Genomic DNA, 21,505 nt, shown 5'->3' with positions numbered 1-21,505 from the left:
AGAAGGGGGGAGGGTGGTGGAGATGAGCAAAGGAAAGGAGGGAAGGACAGAGGGCGCCCAGGAAACGGGCTGGTACAACTCCTCGGACTCACCTTCTTCCCTCCTGGATCGGGCGGCTCGTGGCTCCCAGGGCCCTCTCACTCCAAAGCTAGAGCTCTGCGGGCCTCCGCAGTTGTACCTTCCCCGCCCCCGGCTTCGCCACCGCTCTGTTCTCCTAGCAGCCTTCCTCCTTCTCCTCCTCCACTTCTACGCCCTCGCGTAGTCCCTAGTGCTGAGTGGCCACCCTCTCCTCCGTCCGTCGGTCCAGCCGGGAGGGATCCTGCGCCCTTTGACTCCACAACCCCAGCCCAGTCGCTGCCGCCTGAAGCAAAATCCCCGCCCTCCGGGGCTGAACCGCGCAGCTGGCCGGACGCGTCTGCAGCCGGGAGAGGGAAAGGTGGAGCGTGGAGAAAGGGGCTACAAAGCTTTGCGCCCAAGATGCAACTGCAAGCGCTGCTCTGCTAGCTGGGCTGGGCAATGCGGAGGGGGAAGGGGCGGGAAATGGGGAGTAGGGGGAAAGCTGTCGCTGAGGGGGCCTGGAGGTGGGGGGGGCGGGGAAGACGGGACACGCTGCAGCGCAGCGGGAGGCGGCAGCCAGGAGCCAGTGCGTGCTCCGCTGCTGCTGTGGCCCCCTTTCTCCCTTCCGCTAGGTCGATAGCACCTCTACTGCCCAGCAAGAGTGGAGCCCCTTTTCCGGAAAAACAAGTTTCTCACCCACCCATCCTGTGCCAAGCTGAGCCCCTCCCTTCCTTCCCCCCTCCCCCCGGCCCCCGCCGCCCCACCTCCACCTTTTAGTCCAGAGGAATCTGATTGCACCTAGTCCTTCGGAATTTAATTGCATCACCGCTAGGGCAGCAAAATTTGGGTTAAAGAGGGAGGAACAGAGAGAGGAAGAGTAGAGCTATGGTCCAAATGACCTTGACCCTGCGGAAGGGGCCCCTAAATTATAGACTACCCGCAAACCCTCCCTTCTATTCCATTTCCTCCTTAGCAGCCTTATTCTACCCTCAATCTCTTTAGGAAGGAAAAAAAAGTCCTGAGAGAAGGGGGGAGGGGGGTTGCAGATTGGAGCATTCTTACACTTATCTAGATTTTTCCCCCAAGGCGTTTCCAGTTGGTGTTAATTTTGCGCTGTTGTTTTCTCTCAAGCTGTTAGGCTAAGCTGTATTTTCTGGAAATGGCACACTGCCATGCAAACAGCCTTTGCATTACATGGTCCTTTCAAATTAAAGAGGTGCCCATAACCTACATAAACTTGGCCTGTTCTTTTAAGGCCTTGTCTGTGCCTATTTAGTTGGTATTTCAAAAACTCCTGTTGGTGAAAATAAAAATGCCTCCACTACCTGCTTCCTGATGCCTGTCATTCTTTTAACTCAGAACAAACTCTAGTTCCAAAATTAGAGATAAGGCTTAACGTACAAATGCCCCTAGGAGAAGTAACTCAGAGTTATTAAGGCTGAATGAATGCCTGATCACCAGATCATTCCTAGAGAACAGGTTTTGATGGGAGGGTGCCTCCAAGTAGAAACAAAAGGAAAAGAGGCAGAAGAAATACCTTTGGAATTGCAGAGATGAACTTTGACTATTCACAGTTTTGCCTGGGACTTGTGCCTGATGTATTCCTATCTAGCATATCACAGTCTTTGATTTAAAACAATTATTTAAAATAGCAAAATCCTGAATGGTAGCACTTGGTTTAAGTTGATTTTTTAAAAAATATTTGAATCCTAAAACAATAGAATTTCAGAGTTGGAAGAGACCATAAAGGTTATATAGTCTATCCTGAGTCATAAATCACCACCCACCCACCCACCACCCACCTCCGTTTCTAGCTAATGGATTCAGTTTGACAAAACTGGGAGTATCTCAGTTCACCTTTGAATTCGTTCTGGTGGAGCTGGGGTCTATCTGTATTAAGGATCTAAATCTTCACCCTTGGGGCAAACAGTAAGAGCAGCTTCGCCAATCTTTTTTCTTTTCTTTTTTTTTTTAAAGAGCATTGGAGAATCAGACAAGGATAATTTGCATAATCTAGCCCAGTTGCTCTAAAGATGGGAGATGGAAAGGAATTAAGACAGCAAACCAGTCCCCTTAACCCCAAGATTCAAAGGGAAGTGCCAGGGTTGGAGTTGGGGCTGGTATTGGCAGGAAGCACAATCAGTAACTAGTAGAAGGAGACAACTGAGACAGTTATCAAGAGCCTACCCAGAGGTGGAAAACATTCATTTCAGTTGCCTAAAGATTTGTTCCTAAAACCATACAAATAGACCCTTTATGTGGAGGGTGAGGCTGTGGAACTCCAGAGTGTGTTTGTGTACATACACATACATGTATATGGCACAAACCACAGAAGGTTTCAAAAGGCTGGAGGGAATGTGGCCTGCAGGCTTGAAAGGGCTAAACACTATGCTAACTATTTGAAAGCTGGTCCTCTGGAGATAAAATAATGAGCACCATCTGCTGGAGAGACCTGAGTTGGGGAGAAGGTAAAGAGCTTTCAGACTAGAGGACCGCAATGTGGTACCAAAGGACATTAGAAAGGAGTACCATTGTGAAAGACGTAACCTGTAGCCTTTCCCCTCTTCCTGCAGTTGGGACCTCATCCAGTGCAATACTGTAAATCATAGAGAATATACTGGTCTCTAGGGAATGGCTGCCCACAGGTTGAAAGAGTGTTGCCCCAGTGAGCTCAGATGGGAATCCTTTCTCTGTATTTTCTTATGTAAATAAAGCCACTGTATAAGTTAAAGCCTTGTAATCTTGAGTGCTTATAAGAACTGGTTAACTACCCTTGGTATTTGTTTTTATCCCTGGTAAAATTCCAGATACTGTAGATCCTAGATTGAGCTCAAGTGGGAGCAAAGTGCCAAGGGAGTGAAAAGTTTCCAGGGTATACTCGGGCACTTTGTTGGAGGAGGAAGCCTTTGGCTTACATGTACACGGAGATCCCCAGTCCTGACAGTACTTCGTTTCTTTGTTTCTTTTTTTTTTAATACACTTTTACAGATTTTTCCTGTTTCCTACATTATCATAGTATCCCATGTATCCCTCCCCTCGTCCAACCAGAGAGCCATCCTATACAACAAACACTATTTTTTCGGGGGGGGGGGGTCAGTACAACTGATCAATGCATTGAAAAAGTGGACCTCCCACCTTCATGAAGGGGTATGTTGAGAGTGTCTTCTCATTGTTTTTCATTTGAGTCTTGCTTGATCATTTTAATTTTGTTACATTTACTTTTGATTTTTTGGTGTGTCATTCTTTCCATGTACATTGTTGTAGTTTCTGTGTATATTGTTTTCTTGGCTCTGCTTATCACTCTGCATCAGTTCATGTAAATCTTTTGGTAAATTTCTGTATTCATCATATGCATTATTTATTACAGCACAATTCCATTACATTCGTGTACCACAATTTGTTCAGCCATTACCCAATTGATAGATATCTACTTTGTTTCTAATTATTAGGTATCACAAAAGTGCTGCTATGAGTATATGGGGACTTTTTTCTTATTGATAGCTTCCTTGAGGTAAAAGCCCAGTAATGGAGCCTCTGGTTCAAAGGACTTGGACATTTTGGTCACCTTATTTGCATAATTACAAATTGCTTTCCATAATGGTTGTACTATTTCATAGCTCTACCAACAATGTATTAGCCTGCCTATCTTTCTACCACCCGTCCAACATTTACTATTGCCATTGTTTGTCAGTTTTGCCAATTTGCCAGGTATGAGGTGAAACCTCAAAGCTGTCTGGATTTGCATTTCTTTTTTTGTTAGTGATTTGGAGCATTTTTACATGTGGTTGTGAATTCTTTGCAGTTCTTTTGAGAACTGTTTATTCATATCCTTTGACCAGTTATATATTGGGTAGTGACTATTACACACACACACGCACATATAGTTATCTTGATACCAAACCCTTATCAGAGAAATTTGATACAAAGAATTTTTTTTCCCATTTGACCATTTCCTTTCTCATCCTAAGTACGTTAATATGGTTTGTGCTGAAGCTTTTCAGTTTCGAGTTCCCTCTTCTGCAGTAAACACTTCGTTTATGACTTTCATCTTTTTTTGAGGTGGCCCAGTTCTCACTGACTCTTTCTCCCGCTCCCCTGATCCCCTCTTCTCAAGTAATACCCCTTTCCTTTTTTAGGGTATTGTTAATTAGTTCCTTTTTCTCTCCTGCTTTTTTTCTGGTTATATCTTCTTTTTTCTTCCCAGTTAATCAAATAAAATCCCTCTTCCTCTTCTCCCCTTCAGCTAGTCCTGTTCCTATGGTTTTGAAATTTCAGTTTTTTGCACCATTTTCCAAAAAAGATTTCTCTTGTTCTCATTATCATTCATCATCTCTTTCTTTTTCATAAGTTCCCAAAGTGGGCAATAACACCCCCATAGGGTGCTAGAATGATGGGGGGGGTAGTATCCTTGGGTGCAATTGGAAGGGGGGAGTGGGGGAAGCATAAGGAAAGAAGAGAAGAAAAAAAATTTGAAAAACCATTCATACATGTTTCATCTATTGTGTAACAGAATTAAAGTCATAGTGATTACATTATTTTCCAAATATACACACAAAATGCAAGTTATAAGCCATCAGTAGTAAAGTCCACCAACAGGTCTTAACAATCAGGTGTTGGCAGGCAAGTGTGTTTCACATTGTCAGGAAGTATAACATGTATCAGGCAGGATTATGTCATGTAATGACTTCTTTACAATATGATACTATTTGGTTAAATGACACAATATTTCATCATCAAAATTTCAATGCAGGAAAAAACCCACAAGTTTACAATAAATTATTAAATTTAAGATGCATTTCTTTTACAAAAATATATTTTATAAATGACACAAATTTTTTAAAAAATTAAAGGGTTAAAGAAAGTAGATTTCCAGGTTGGGGGGGGGAGTGCTTAGCAACTTTTTTTTAAAAAGGGGGCAGTAGGCCAAATAAGTTTGGGAACCTCTGCTCTATACCCTCATTCTCTGATTTATAACTCCTAAAATTATCTGGTTTCTCTCTTTTCTCTGTATTCTTCATGCAATAAAAGCTTCCAAGGGATCCATTCTAGGCTCTCCCCTCTGTGTGCTTTCTGCCATTGCCTTATAGGGTTTGATCCATGGATTCCCCCCCTTCTATTGTGCCATTTCCCACTATGTCCCTGATTATGCAGCCCACTCATCACCTATACCCTCTCTTAATGATCTTTTTTTTCTATATTTGCCTAGAAATCTCCTCCCTGTGTTCAGGCTCCCCCACTCCTCCAGGTGCCAGTTGCCCCCAGGGATTCCAAGAAGACTTTTCACATACCAAATCCCCCAGGCCTCATCCAATGTAAAGTCCCCATCTCTCCTCACCCATTGGAGCATTCATCACCGGAACAGCCTCCCACCTCCAAAGTAAAGCCTCTCTTCTTTCCCTACCGTTTGTGATCTTTCTTTCCTCCTCTTCATCCACTCCCCTTTAACCTCTTCTGTGTCTGAGATCACAGAGGTCATCTTCCCTTCATTGCCAGCCCTTGATTTGACCCCTGTCAATCCCTCCTCTCTATCCTTCCCCTCCCTCCCTTGTATGTACCCTCTCATGTTGTAATGTAGTCCCGAAAAAGAAGCTTTCACATGTAGCATAGTGTCACCAAGTTCTGTCCATACCACCCTCTGACCGTCTCTTCATTGTTAAATCTCCCAGCTTCCTTCATTGTTAAGTCATCCCTGTCTCTTGGAGTACACTTAGTAAGAAGGCTGGTCTTTCTGCTATCACTGTTGCTGTCTTTACCTGCTTCATTTATTCACTCCGCCGGTATTTCTGTTGTTTGGGGTGTTCAAGAGGCAAATAATCTCTTCAGTTCTGATTTTCTTTCTAAAAATATTTCAAATTCTTTCTTATTATTAAACATCCATCTTTTGTCCTGCTTTTTGGAAGACATTTAGCCCAGGACCCCCATGACATAAGATAGGTATCAAATATGCCACCGGCCCCTTGCAGCTAGCAACACTCCCATTTGCAGCAGAAGCAGATTAAAATGTAATTGGGAAATATTTACATGATAAATAAAAATACAATGAATCATAGATAACATTACATTTTAAAACTAAGTCAATATGCCACCAGTAGAGATCCTTATGTACAGACCACGTTTTTTATTTACTGATCCAAGGCCAAATGACTGCTGTCCTGAGTCTAGTATTAATATTCTGCCTTCATCACAGGTCCCATTATTTATAAAGTAGGTTTAGTGAGAACTTATAGTGGTTTTTTTTAGCTCTTAATGACATCAAAAAGGAACTCTTGCTCATTGGCTTATTCTCTTTCAGCTTCTGCTGTGGAAAAAGGCTATCAGATGTTCTGAGAAGTGAGAATTAGGAAGGCAAACCAACATCTTCCTTTGCAATGGTTGGAAGTCAGAGAAAGCTTTCTAGGCCTTTGAGAGATAAGGAGATTTCAAAGGGCTTTGATGCCAAACATCTGAAGACCCATTATTTGAAGGGAAATTTGGCTCCATATTCAGAAAAATAGAGTGAGAACAGTACAGTGAGTTATAAAAGCAAAGTTTGATCAGTTTTGTGTATGAGACTAGGATTAGGATAGGTGCCAACAGTTAAGGGACCAGGTCTGTTTGTTGCCTTCCTCTTTATCCTCAGTGCTTAGTACAGTGTTTGGCATACAGTAAACACTTAATAAATGCTTAAAGACTGACTGATTAAAAGATTAATAGGAAAAGTACCAAATTGTTTCTAGGTAATTATTTCTTTATAAGCTATTCTAAATTGTCATCATTAAAGTACTGAATGTTGAACTGTTTTAATAGTTATTTTTTAATCATTTTTTTTGGTGGATTGGTGATTTAATTGATGCGAAGAGCTGCTGGTGAGGAAACTCTCTCCACTGATGCCAATCTGCACCTACAGTACAACTGATAGTCTTAGAGAATTGCCTATAATTTAAAGTCTTAAGGAATTGCTTAATTAGTGGAAAACACCTAGTTGAAAATCTATTAAAGGGAGTTTGGGAAGACTTAAGCAAAAAGGACCTCTCCTCCCCCAATCTGAGTTTCCTCCAAAAATGTCTCAAGCTGTATGACCAAGACACCAACCAGTACTTGTTGCCAGTATACCTTAATTATAGGAAAGGTATAGACTATTTAGGGCTGCTAGGTGGCGGAGTGGATAAAGCACTGGGCTTGGAATCAGGAAGACTCATCTTCCTGAGTTCAAATCTGGCCTCAGACACTAACTAGCTGTGTGACCCTGGGCAAGTCTCAGTTTGCCTCAGTTTCCTCATCTGTAAGCTGGAGAAGGAAACGGCGAACCACTCCAGTATCTTTGCCAAGAAAACCCCAAATGGGGTCATGAAGAGTTGGACACAACTGAACAACAGCAAAAATAGAATATTTTATTTTTGAAAACCTGAAACTACAAACCTAAATTTACAAAGTGAGAGCAAACACCATAATTTTAATAGTTTTTTTAATTTAAAAGTAATACTTTCAGTGCCTGATATTTAATGACAGAGTCGAAAACAAGTATTTAGAAGTTGGAAGATCCTGGCAGGATGAGCCCAGCTCCATGGAAGGCTTCATGATTCTAACCCTATTGTTGTAATATTCCTTACTCCTCAAGTGACAGTATTCAGGAGATTTAAAGAGAACAGTAAACCTATTCTCTTAATAATTCCTTTTTCATGTCTTCTAGTTAAGTTTTGCATTTGCAGACTTATGGACCATGACTTCTATCTTATTTGCCTCTAGGTACAACTCCATTAGTATCTCTCATTTATCAGCGTCCAATTAGTTGGTAGCTAAGAGAGTAATTCTTAAGTACCACATATAAACAGTTGGTGTGCCCAGCTCCTAGAGAGGGTGAATTGGTTAGCTACTTCTTTCCTGATGAAAAATCTTTCCTTTCTTGGCCAGAGGCTTGAGAAGTGATGTGACCCAATTTGGAATTTTTACAACTAGCCAATAATTATTATCATTTTGGGTTTACGTAATTTTAGAGGCTGGAGAGAATGTCACAAATTTAGGGGGCGTTCTATTAAGTTTTTTAAAACAGATTGGTAGCCTTGTATAATCTGGTTGCTGTTTGTGGTATAAGGAACATAGGAACTTAATGAGGCAAGAGTACTGACCTAGGAGTCAGAAGATCTGGATTCTAGTTCTGGACTTGTCAAGAACTGGGCATATAACTTAACCTCTCTGAATCCCCAGAGGGCTTCCTGGCTGTGCTCCTGACTAACAGATCAAACAATGCCTTTGCTGCTATTTTATCCTGGAACTTTCCTTAGTGCCCAAGGCCTGCTTGCCCTGGAACATCTCCCTGTAACCTTCTTACTTGTAATATCCTTCCACATGGCCTACCTCCTTCTCCCAATGGTGTGTTCTACTTGGGACCTCCATTTTGTGGAGTTACTTGCCCAGGGTCACACAGCTCATAAGGGTCTAAGGCCAGATTTGAACTCAAGTCTTCCAAACTCCAGGCCCAGTGCTCTATTCACTGTGCTACCTAGCTTCTCAGAGTCAGGAAGTCAGGAAGACCCAAGTTCATTAAATGTGTGACCCTGAGCAAGTCACTTAACCTCTGTTTGCCTCAGTTTCTTCATCTGTAAAATGAGGGGAGAAAAAGCACCTACCTCACTGGGTTGTTGTGAGGATCAAAAACGAGATAATTGTAAAGTGCTTAACACAGTACCAGGCATATAGTAAGTGTTACATACATGTTAGCTATTTTATTGTTGTTGTTGTTGTTATATCTGAATTCCCACCATTAGGAATTTATGGCTTTCAGTTCATTTCCTTTACCTATTGTCCTCTTCTAAAATGTTCTCTGGATAACTGATTAAGCCATTAGCACTTTTGTGAGAATTAGTTTGATCATATTTCTTCCGTTTTTACACCATGAGAGTAGGACGGAGAAGGGAGCACTGAAATGATTAGGAAGGGTGGCTAGCACTAAAGATAAACCTGCCTACTTTATAGACCCGGCACTGGCATTGTGCTTTTCATTCAGAGCTGTAACTAGCAACTTTGACTCTTGGGGCCAATTCAGTTGAGTTGGATGGGGTGGGAACGAGGAATGATAGAAAAGGTAGATGATAGGAGCATAGATTTAGATCTGGAAGGACTGTAGAAGCCATCCAGCCAAGTCCTTCATTTTACAAGTGAAGGACAGAGACCCAGAGATGTTATATTATTTGCCCAAGGTCACACAGATAATAGTAGCAGATCCAAAGAGATTTGAACCCAAGTTCTCTGACTCCAGATTAGTGGGTATGGTCTGTTCTGTCCTCACCCCAGCCTCAGCCTTCACTGGTCTTCATCTCTACTCTCTTTCACTCTCCTTGATGGGGTATAGGTTGGTGGAGGAGTTTGATGTAAGGGGACAGTGGTCTCTGAACATAGTCTAAGCAGAAGAATGTACCACTCCCCTGAATGTCTGTATTTGAGGCAAACTCCTGTCTACTTTATCCTAATTATAGCTCTTCATTCCTTTCACACATGAAAAAACAAAGGCAAGGAAAGTTTAAGTAATTAAGACCTGACTGTCAATGTGCTCTAAAAAGGATTCTTTCCAGTTTACCCAAATTCATAGGGCTGAGTTTTGAATTGTGGAACATTCATTAACCAAAACCTGAACTGACCTATCTCCATTCATTTACCTGTTACACATATGATTTAATAATCTAGAAAGTTAGCAAGGGGTTAGAGTACAATTAAAATTCCTTATCTACTCTGTCACAAGGACACTAACTTTTTTGTGAACTGGAAAGAGTTTGAATGATGATTGTAGGTCAATTGTATTGATGTTTTAAGATTTAACAATTAAGTATTATTTTCAGAATTCATTTTAGATTCTCTTAAATTTTACTCTGAACCTAATAAAAATTCAATATTACCAACCTTATGACTCTTGAAGTCAGCCAATAAAGCAAAAGGGAAAGATTTGGGGACCTATAGAAGTGCATAGAGTGCCAGGCCTGGAGTCAGGAAGACTCATCTTCCTGAATTCAAATCTGTCCTCAGTCACTTACTAGCTGTATGACCCTGGGCAAGTCACTTAATATTATTTGCCTCAGTTTCCTCATCTGTAAAATGAACTGAAGAAGGAAATGGCAAACCACTCCTGTATCTCTGCCAAGAAAACCCCAAAGAGGGTCACACAGAGTCAGAAATGACTGAACAACAATAACATAAGATCAAAATACCACTCTCAAAGTTGATTATTTATATGGGACAAGTGACATGTCATCCCTCTTTTCTTAGCCTGGGTAACATTAACTTTCCTTCACTGTCAGTGCTACATGATCTGCCCAGAACTATGATTTCATTGGTGTAGGGAATGCCTAGAGAGGAATCTCTCTCCACCAATAAGCATTTGCAAATGGTCTGTAATTTATATTCATAGAGAGTTGCACAGAACGTTAAGGGTCTTAAATGAATTTCCCTGGGTTACACTTGTCAGAGGTGAGGTTTGAACCAACTTCTTGATTCCAAGTCCAGTGTTATCTTCTTTATGCCATGTAACCTCTCTCTGTCTCTCTCTGTCTCTGTCTCTCTCTCTCTGTGTCTGTCTGTCTGTCTCACTCTCTCTCTCTTTTTTGCTCTCTCTCCAGCAGCAGATGCTCAGAGACAAATGAGTTCCCAATAGGCTACAGAGGTTTTTAACACTAGAAGGCTCACAATCCATTGTGAATATTTACAGTTCAGATTTTCATGAACTACAGGGTCACTAATTTCTGCCCATTAAAACCAATGTATCCCACTCCAGCCTGGCTCCTTGACTTGTTAATTCTTCCTAGCACTTGTGCTCATTGGTTCTGACTACCAACTTTGGTGAATCTGAAACTAGTGAATTCTTTGACCTCTACCCTTCCTATTTCCCCACAGTTTCTTCTACATAGTGATTCCTATCAATGACAAAACTTAAGATTCAACACCTCACCAACTACAGCAACAGCAACAGCCAGGCTTGATCGACCCCTGCTCTTCTCCTTCTGTAGCCCCTACCAGTAATATGGTAGAAATAGTACCTTTCCTTCTTGAATTGCTGAACTGAAGCACAAACCTACAAGTTTCAGTATTAGCCCAAAGGGGAGAGAGGAAGGCTGTTTTACCTGTAGAGTGGGAAAGATTATAGATCAAAAACAATGGGCATTGGAAAAGATGTGGGAAAATTGGAACACTAACCCATTGTTAGTGGAGTTGTGAACTGATACAACCATTTGGAGAATTATTTGGAACTACACCCAAAAGGCTATAAAACTGTGCATACACCCTTTGATCCAGCAATACTACTATAAAGTCTGTATCCCAAAAAGATCATAAAAAAGGGGAAAGGACCCACATATGCAAAAATATTTATAGCAGCTCTTTTTGTGGTGGCCAAGTGTGCCGGCCGCGCCGTGCACTCTCCTCCTATAAGGAGCAGGCTGCCAGAGTCATACTTAACAGTCTTCGGGGCCTACCTGGATAAACACACAGAGACGAGCCGACCAGGAGGTGCCAACACCCGAGCTTTATTCAGAGGCCATCACAGCAAGGCCAAGCAGGAAGGCCAGAGCAAGAGAGCAGGAGCAAAGAGAGAGCGTGCTCCGACCAGGACCGTTCCTTAAGTACCTACTTAGCCCCTCCTCCTCAGCCCACCTACTAGTCAATGATTGTAGGGTCAGATACCGGAAGGGGATGTCTGAGTTTAGCGCACCAAGGGAGAGGAAGTGACGCAGGAGGCTAGGACCGGATACAGGAAGGAGGTGTCTGGGATTAGTGCATAGACAAAGAGAGAGCACATGACCTAGCAAGTCAGGCCCAGATACCGGGAGGAGGTGTCTGGGGTCAGTGCTACACAAAGGGAAGGTACGTGACCCAGGAAGTCAGGAAGGACACAGGAAGGAGGAGTCTGGGGTTGACGTTGCACTTAGGGAGGGGATTAAGCAAAGGGAACTCGTCCTCTGCCGTCTCGCTCCCACGTGGCACAGCCCCCTGCCTCAGGAGCACATGCTCTGGCTACTTCCTTGTACCCTGTTCCTTCCCCAGCTTATCGCAGCTCACATAGCACTGCCCACTGCCTCAGGAGCGTGAGCTCCGGTTACTTCTCCGTATCCAGCCCATCCCAGTTCACCACAACTCCGCCTAGCACAGCCCCTGCCTCAGGAGCATAAGCTCCAGTTACTTCCTAATATCCAGTTCCTACCCCATCTTGCCACAACCCCCAATTGGCAGTAGCCAACATCAGACAGTCCCTCACAGCCAAGAATTGGAAATTGAGGGGATGCCCATCAATTGGGGAATGGCTGAACAAGTTGTGGCATGTGAATGTAATGGAATACCATTGTTCCATAAGAAATGATGAGCAGGCGAATTTCAGAAAAACCTGGAAAGACTTACATGAACTGATGCTGAGTGAAGTGAGCAGAACCAGGAGAACATTGTACACAGCAACATCAACATTGTGTAATGATTAACCATGATAAACTTAGCTCTTCTCAGCAACACAGTGATCCAAGACAATTCCAAAAGACTCGTGATGGAAAATGCTAACCACATCCAGAGAAAGAAATATGGAGTCTGAAATCAGATCATAGCATACTATTTTCACTTTTTTTGTTTTTTGTTTTTTTCTTTCTTGTGCTTTTCCCCTTTTGTTTTGATTCTTCTTTCACAACATGACTAATATGGAAATATGTTTAACATGATTGTACATATATAACCTATATCAGATGGCTTGCTGTCTTGGGGAGTGGGGAGGGGAGGGAGGGAGGGAGGGACAAAAATTTGGAACTCAAAATTTTGTAAAAATAAATGTTGAAAACTATCTCTACATGTAATTGGTGAAAAAATAAAATACTATTAAGAAAAAAAAAGAACAATGGTTTGTCATTCACTAACCCAAAGGTGACCAATAGTTTCACATTCCCTGTCTCCCCTTTTCCTTCAACAAAACTTGTTCTCAGAAACTTCATCCAAAAATAAAATGTAAATGATTGATAAGCATTAGCCTGCTCCATCCCCAGTAATAATTTGATTCTAGTAGGGATTGAAACCTTAGAAAGGAGGAGTGAAGTTCCAATTTAGAATTTCAGGGATTTTAAAAGAAAATTTATATTAAAAGAACTCTACAGCTTTCTAGTGTCCCTGAAACTTACCAATTAGTTATATAAGAGATAGACAAGTTTATTTTTTGGGTTGGTTTGTTTCTTTTGGTGAGATGGAAAATAACACTCTACTAAGAATATAAATGGTTAGGCAACTTTCCTTCCACTTCCTTCCCTCAAAATTTCATTAGTTATGAATCCGTTGAGAGTGATCTGCAGGCTCCCAATTCCGTCCTATGTTCTGTTCTGGAAGCTATACAACGCATTTATTTTGAAAACTGGAATAAAATCCTCCTTCTTGTAACGATTCTGAGTTGAGATTAGATTTTCAGTGATTGAATTTAAAGGCAGCATAGCACCACTTCCTTGGTATTTATCTATTTGTTTATCTATTTATTTATTTATTTATTTATTTATATTTTTAGTGAGGCAATCGGGGTTAAGTGACTTGCCCAAGGTCCCACAGCTAGTACGGGTCAAGTGTTTGGTCTGAGGCCAGATTTGAACTCAGGTCCTCCTGACTTCAGGGCCAGTGCTCTATCCACTGCACCACCTAGCTGCCCCATCCTTGTTATTTATGATAAAATGCACTAGGTACCAACCAAAAGCACCATTTGGCATATCAATGAAAGCATGAAATAGGAACCATCACATGGTGAAACAAGGTTTGCCTTGAAGCATATTCTTTATTTATGAAGTAGCAAGAGCTAGTTCCATTTTCTTTCTTTTTTTTTCTTCGGTGGGGCAATCAAGGTTAAGTGACTTGCCCGGGGTCACACAGCTATTAAGTGTCAAGTGTCTGAGACCGGATTTGAACTCCTGTCCTCCTGACTCCAAGGCAGGAGCTCTGTCCACTGTGCCATCTAGTACCCCACTAATTCTATTTTCAATGCAATTAAAGTATCCTCTTTTACATAGCCTGAGGTTATTCTGGAGCTCAAACACTGTTTAATCATTTTTTTGGCCCAGACTTTTGATTTACTGATAAAGAGAACTCCTTAAGTTAGTTTAGTCTAGCAACTTGTCCATAACTTATAGTCTTGTAAGTTATTTATAATCTTTTAATTAATCTTTAATTATAGGCAATTGCCAAAATCATTTTCCTAAAGTCTGAGTCAGACCATATCATTCCCCTACTCAATAAACTCCATTGGCTTCCTCTTACCTGTAGGATCAAATATAAACTCCTCTGTTTGGCATTGAAAACTCTTCACAACCTGGCCCCAACTTATCTTTCCAGTTGGAACCACCGGTTGCCATCAGATGTTTTGTGTGCTGTGATTTAGACATAATTTCCGAGTGGAAAGCAAAATCACTCACTGCACACCTGCATGAGGGATGGAATTTGCAAGAGCGGAAAAACATTCTTCTTTTCTGCTTGGAAAGACGACATACCCACTTCTCCATATCTGGAATGTACTTCCTCCTCACCTCTGCCTCTTAGAATCCTGTTTCTTCAGGGTTCAGTTCAAATTTCACCTTCTACTTCTAAGCAGCCTTTCCTGATTGCCACCAAACCCCAGAAGCTAGTGCCTTCCTCTTCAAATCATCTTACCTATTTTGTGTATCCCCAGAAATATACATATTGTGTCCCTTGGCTAAATTGTAAACTCCATAAAATCAGGGGTTATTTGGTTTTGGTTTTTGTATCTCTAGTTCTTGGCTTTTCACATTATTAAAATAATTGATTTAATATTATTAACTTTTAAAAAAATATTCCCATTGCTTTGTATCCCAAATAGGTTTTAAATAGATGTTTATTGATGGAATAGAGAGTTATACTGATAGGTTGAGTGAATTGCTCTTGGTCACATAGCTACTATGATTAGAGATAGTGCTTGAATTGAAGTCTTCCTGAGTCTAAAACTATCAGGAGGCATAATGGAAAGAGTATTAGAGTTGGAGTCAGGAAGACCTGAGATTGAATTCAAATACTTCCTACCGGCCTGACTCTGGACAAGTCACTTCTCCTCTCTCCACCTCATTTTCCCTTCCATAAAATGGAGATGATAATAATAGCATTGTGTGGGGTGTTTGTGATCCCCAAAATAATCACACCAGAGACTTTTTCTTAATAAAGGCAAAAAGGAGTTTTATTGCTTTCTCATGAGAAAGGACACACCCAGCATTGGCTCAAGATGGCTCCAACCAGGTGTGCTAGGGAGTGTAGCTCAAAGCCAGTTTATGTAGACCCTAAGGTGGAACCCCACCCTCCCACTAGCTCATCTTCCCATTGGCTGGGCTTCAGAGGTCACAGTCTAAGCGAGGAAACTTTTCCCCAGCAACAAGGTTTGCAAAAAGGCACGAAACAAGGAACTGTTGGTTCAGCAGGAAAGTAAGAAAAAAGGAGGGGAGAGCCAGAAAGTCTGGACAAACAAGATACCTTCGGGGACATCGCCTGATGTACTCCCATATCTTGTTTACATATTTGTGTAAACCAATAAACCAAGAAATCAATTAATCAATAACCTAATCTCCCCCTGTCCTGTTTTCTTATCAATTTTGTGGGAACCAAACTGTTAGCATTCCTCACAGCATCTATGTCACAGGGTAGTTATGAGAGTCAATGATATGATGCACATAAAGCATTTTGTAAACCTGAAAGCCTATGTAAATGTTAGCTATGATGATGATGATGATGTGATGCTGTGGTTCCTCTCTGTTTAATTATGTTTCTCACATTATATGGATTTAAATGGTGCTGGTAATTAAGCAGATTTTAAAAAGGGAAAGTGCTCTTCAAAGGATGGAATTTGTCCTGAGCATCTTAGGGAGAATGGAATCAGTCCACAGAGTCCAGCAGTTATGTTCACACCTTACGTCATAGAAGGTGAGGTCCACAGACATAGGAAATATGAAAAACCATCTCACTTTTAGGGGAAAAAAAAAAGATGACTTAGAAAATCTTGGCCATTAGTGGCCCACCACTCTTCCTTCACGATTCCACAAGCTTTTCACATACACTATTTCATGGATCCAAAAAAAGCTAGAGAATTCTCTCAGGTACTGGCAGGCAGGCTTTCATACTAGCCTTTCAACTATCCATCACACACCCACACTCTAGTAAGAGTACAGTGCTCCATTGAACTTGTGTTTGTCAATTTCAAAGAGGATGCTCAACTTAGGGAAAGAACAGTAGTAACCAACTGCATCATACAACCATGGAGTAAATGCTGCAAATCTCATTGTCTTTGGGGGGATTCGGCTGTTTTTTCTTTCTTTCTTTCTTTCTTTCTTTTTGCTAGGCAATGGGGTTAAGTGACTCACCCAGGGTCACACAGCTAGTAAGTGTCAAGTGTCTGAGGCTGGATTTAAATTCAGGTCCTCCTGACTTGAGGGCTGGTGCTCTATCCTCTGTGCCACCTAGCTGCCCCAGATTCAGTTGTTTTTTCAATGGTGTCCAACTCTTCATGATCCCATTTGTGGTTTTCTTGTCAAAGATACTGGAGTAGATTGCCATTTCCTTCCCCAGCTCATTTTACAAATGAGGAAACTGAGGCAAACAGGATTAAGTGACTTTCCCATGGTCACACAGCTAGTAAGTATCTGAGGCCAGATTTGAATTCAGGAAGAGAAATCTTCCTAACTCCAGGCCAGGCACTCTATCCACTTTGCCACCTAGCTGCCCACTTTGGGAGAATAAATAGGAGATGCAAAATTAAAATCAAGTTGTTCAATAAACTATGCCAGATCAATATCCACAAAGAAGTCTGGCAAAGGGATACACTGCCCCACCCCACTCTCCCATCCACCCTCCTCCAACTCTTTGCAGCTACGTTGGAGGTATCCTGGTATCTCAGCTGGCATCTCAGTTGGAAAATTGGGATCAGCAGCAATGACAACAGTCAACATCTGCTTTTCGAGTGATATCTCAGAGCCCCAGGAAAAGACAAGGCAGCTATCAAGGGTATCCAAGCTGATTGGCATAGAAATGAACCTTGAAAAGTGGTTGTGCAACATGCATCGCCCAAAAGATAGTGTGCATGGAGATATGCGCTGATTTAGAGGGCCTAAAGGTATTAAACTATATTTCCCAACTCACCAATTTCAGCAGGATAACAGCTTGTACAGAGGGCAAATTGAAAAATGTGATGCAGTTTAGTTTCAGCCCCATCTGCATATTAGCCAGGAATGAGGTATAAGCTAAAGATCAAGGCAGAAAGGAATAACTCTACTGTGCCAATATAATGAGCTGAAACAGTCCGGTACGGGGTTTAGAGGAACAGATACAACCCTACATTCAGTTGATCTCACTATGCACACTCCTGGTGGTACAAACACATATTAAAATGGATAGAGATGTGTTACTAATCTACTTCTCTGCCCCCAATATATGTTCTGGTCCTGAGAGATGAAGCAACCAGCCTTACCCAGAACTACAAACTAATTCTGAGTGCTCCATGTTAGTTAGGAATAGCATTTTTTTTTTTTTATGCTCAGGAGGAAATTTGTAAACGTACGAATTTGGGATAAGCAGACCCCAGGCACCTTTAAACACACCAATCATGAGTAGACTAGATAAACTTGAATACAGGAATGGGTAAAACTCCTTTAATATAGAGGGGCTACATTTATGGACCCATCAGCCATTCTAGAGGGCAGTTAGGTGGTACAGAGGATAGAGTGCCTGGCCTGGAGTCAACAAGACTCATCTTTGTGAGTTCAGATCTGGCCTCAGACACTGACAAGTCGTTTAACCCTGTTTGTCTTAGTTTCCTCATCTGTACAATGAGCTAAAGAAGGAAATGTATCCACTCCAGTATCCTTGCCAAGAAAACCCCAAATGGGGTCACGAAGTATTACACACAATTGAAACACAACTGAACAACAGCTATTGCAGATGCTTCTCTTTTATGTGAAACCAAGCTGGGGGAGAGATGCAGTCTGACGAGAACTATGCATTGAAATGTTAGTCTATAATGAAGAACAGAGTAGATGCATGTGGTTACAAGTGCACAATAGAAAGAAGGAAGCAAACAATCTTCCTACTTCATTACATGACAAATAAAAAGCTTCATGGAAGGTCAGGGGTGGCACAAGTTATTTAGACAATAGCAAACTTTATAAGGAGTATCCTACTTACAAACTGAAACAGCTAGGTGGCACAGTGGATAGAGTGCCGGGTCTGAAATCAGGGAGACTCGTCTGCCTGAGTTCAAATCTGGCCTCGGACACTTAGTAGCTGTGTGACCATGGGCAAGGCACTTTTTGACTCTGTTCCTTATCTGTAAAATGATCTAGAGAAGGAAATGGCAAACCATTCCAGTATCTTTGCCAAGAAAACCCCAAATGAGGTCACAAAGAGTTGGACACAACTAAATGACTTAACAACCATAATACTTACAAACTGGATCACATAGAAGCACAAAGTTGACTGTGAAACCAAAACTTTGGTGGGATGAGCCAATGGTCTGGTTGTTTGGGTAAAAATGGAAATGGTGAACCCTAAGCATCAATTTTGTTAGTCAGTATATCTGTGCTCTTATCACATATAACAACGTCAGAGCTGGAGATTAAATTTATAACATTCCTTTTTTTTCTTTTTTTTAATTCCTTTTTTTTTTTAATGAATGTTTTACATTGATGCCAGAGAACACTATGTCAAGATGTTCATGTTTTTATTTCTTTGAACTCGTAATTAGCATTTTCTGCCCTTTGAGTTCCTTGGATGCTTCAGAGATTTCTAGGAAGAGATTTTGTAGTAATGAACAGAATGTCACATGAAGGCCCAGGTCTGTTCATGCTTCACTTGTGACTAAGGCTGAGAAAACAACAAATATTTTCCCATTTTTGATAGCTAAAAGGTGACTCCCATGCATGAGTTAAGGCTATCCAACATCCCACATCAGATAAGACCACAAGGATAATTTCATTGGATGATTCATTGAATATCAGCATTAAGCCAGGCATGAAACTGGGCGAGAGAGAAAAGTGCACCTAAAGGATTTGGCAGGTTCATGGAGGCTGTCCAGCTCAGAATCCAAATAGAAGGATTCCCTATTGACTGAGAGGTTTTACAGATGCTCTTGCTTCTATGATGATGGTCTTCTAATTACCTCAAGCCCCAGAACACTGAAGGGCTTTCTCAGTGAGGTCCAAGATCACACAAAGGAAATTAGCCTAGCCATTTACATGGAAAACACAAAGTCATGAAAAACCCTTTTTGCTCAGGCTCTGCAGTTCACTTGGACGGACAGCCCATTGATATAATTTATCCTAGATGAATGCTACAAAAAGACAAAGAACTAGCCCTGGCTAGGTTTAGCTAGCGACAAGGAAGAGCCCAGGCTGGATGACGTTTGAGAAATTTCGTCGTGTGTATGATGATCCCAAGCTGCTCCCTCCTGCAAAGCCCATCTTTTTTAACATCAGTATTAATCCCAGTGAAGCTATATGACTGCAAATCAAGGAGTACCATAATCTCATGAGAGTCACAATTGGCAGAAGATGTTTTTAAATGGCCCTTTTATAGTTTAGTATTAAACAGATGCTTAACTCACATGCTTTATGCTAAAATGTGAATTTCTATCCTCTGCTCATAAAAGAACTAAAGGCATTGGGAAAAAGACAACAACAATAACAACAAAGTCCTTGAAACTTGGTAGGATAGATCACTTTATTCAGGGACTTTGCTGCATTTTTTAATAGCAGGATTGCTGTAGGAGCTTTTCTGATGGACTCTGAAGAGGGAAGTAGAAACCAAGTCACAAAGGGCTCACAGCTGCCCACAGATGTTGGTTTCCCCTGAGCTATAAAGGCTCAATCAGGGTGTTCTTCTGATATTGCCTGCAATCAGTGCGGTAAAAATAGGAAACTTGTCTTTATAGGCATGGAATAGGGAATAATGGATTGTATAGGGAGAGTTAGTATCATGCTTGGAGAGATTAGTGTTGTGAATCAGAGACAAAGATGCGTTAGAATGATTAAGTCAATGTGGGCAGCTAACCATAATGCGTAGAATGCCTGGCCTGGACTTGTCTTCCTGAGTTCAAATCTGATCTCAGACACTTGCTAGCTGTGTGATCCTGGGCAAGTCATTTAACCCTGTTTGCCTCAGTTTCCTCATTTGTAAAATGACCTGGGGAAGGAAATGGCAAACCACTTAAGTATCTTAGCCAAAAAAAAAAACCCAAATGGGGTCATGAGGAATTGGACATGACTGAAAAACAACTGAACAACCGCAAAGTCAGTGTATTTGCAGGTATTTTCAGGTATGAATTTTTATGAGTGACTTCAATAAGGATTTCTCTAGTCTGAGTTCAACCCTAAAATGTACCTTGACTTGTAGGAGCATGGGAAAAATGAAGATTAGGGCACAACAGAACAAAGGTGGACTGTGTGGTTAGCTGGCAAGACTGAGTATGTGTTAGGTCCTAAAGCCATCTCTACAGAATGCTCCCATCTCTGAAAACAGTGTGTGTGTGTGTATGTGTGTGTGTGTGTGTGTGTGTGTAACAGAGTCCTTCCCAATCCTATATCTGAGTGATATAACTCCGAGCCCTCCGGCCTCTCCAAACACAGAAAGAATGTACTGAGGTTCAAGAACAGGGAAGGGGGGCAGCTAGGTGGCGCAGTAGATAGAGCACCAGTTCTGGAGTCAGGAGGACCTGAGTTCAAATTCGACTTCAGACACTTCACACTGACTAGCTGTGTGACCCAGGACAAGTCACTTAACTTCATTGCCTAGCCAAAACCAAATCAAACAAACAAAAAAAGAACAAGGAAGTTTAGAACTAAGGGGTTAGCGTACAATTGTGATGTGGTAAATGACAACTTCTGAATAGTATGACATTGTCTTTTTTTGCTTTATTTGAGAAGCAGTCTAATGTAGCCCCCAGGGCTACTCTCCCAATTCCAACGTGGACTAGTAGGTCACAACTTAGCTTCTACTTGTCTCCTCAGAATCTAGGAGGTAGTCCTTAGGGGTTGGGGGACGATTTTCTAGGAGTATACTACTCCTACTATACTACTCCTACTACTAACTCCTACTATTATGTCTTCCCACATTGAATATGAGTAATATTAGCCAATCAGATTTAGCTTTTAAAATATTTATTTTTTAACATTAACTTAAAAAATTTTTAGTTCCAAATTCTCTCACTCCCTCCAGCCCCTCCCACAGCAAGCAATATGATCCCCTTTATATATATGGAGTCCTTAATTAGTTTTAAAAACTTTTATTATTTTTTTTTCAGAGATCAGGCATTCTCTTTTTCTCTCTCCTTTCCCTGTCACCTTCTGGGAAAGAAGGAAGGATCCCCATCTCATGTAAGTGTAATCAAACAAAATAAATTCTCACATTAGTCACATCCAAAAATGCATTGCTTATTCTGCATATTAGGCCATCATCTTGCTGTCATGAGGTTAAGAGCATTCTCCTTTAT

The 21,505-nt window shown here is 41.4% G+C and overlaps 1 protein-coding gene across 1 annotated transcript in view; it reads right to left on the bottom strand.

Moving 5' to 3' along the window:
• Positions 1 to 305, bottom strand: part of LOC114026004 (Golgi membrane protein 1-like) — a 106,066-nt gene extending 105,761 nt beyond the window's left edge. Inside the window, exon 1 of the mRNA XM_027839567.1 lies at positions 93 to 305. The gene's annotated coding sequence lies outside the window, so the exon portion shown is untranslated. The remainder of the gene's footprint in view (positions 1 to 92) is intronic.
• Between the last annotated feature and the right edge of the window lie 21,200 nt (positions 306 to 21,505).

The sequence above is a fragment of the Vombatus ursinus genome, unplaced genomic scaffold (assembly GCF_900497805.2).
Source record: "Vombatus ursinus unplaced genomic scaffold, bare-nosed wombat genome assembly UNPS02014832.1, whole genome shotgun sequence".
NCBI classification, from domain to species: Eukaryota; Metazoa; Chordata; class Mammalia; order Diprotodontia; family Vombatidae; genus Vombatus; species Vombatus ursinus.
This window is presented reverse-complemented; position numbering and strand designations above follow the sequence as displayed.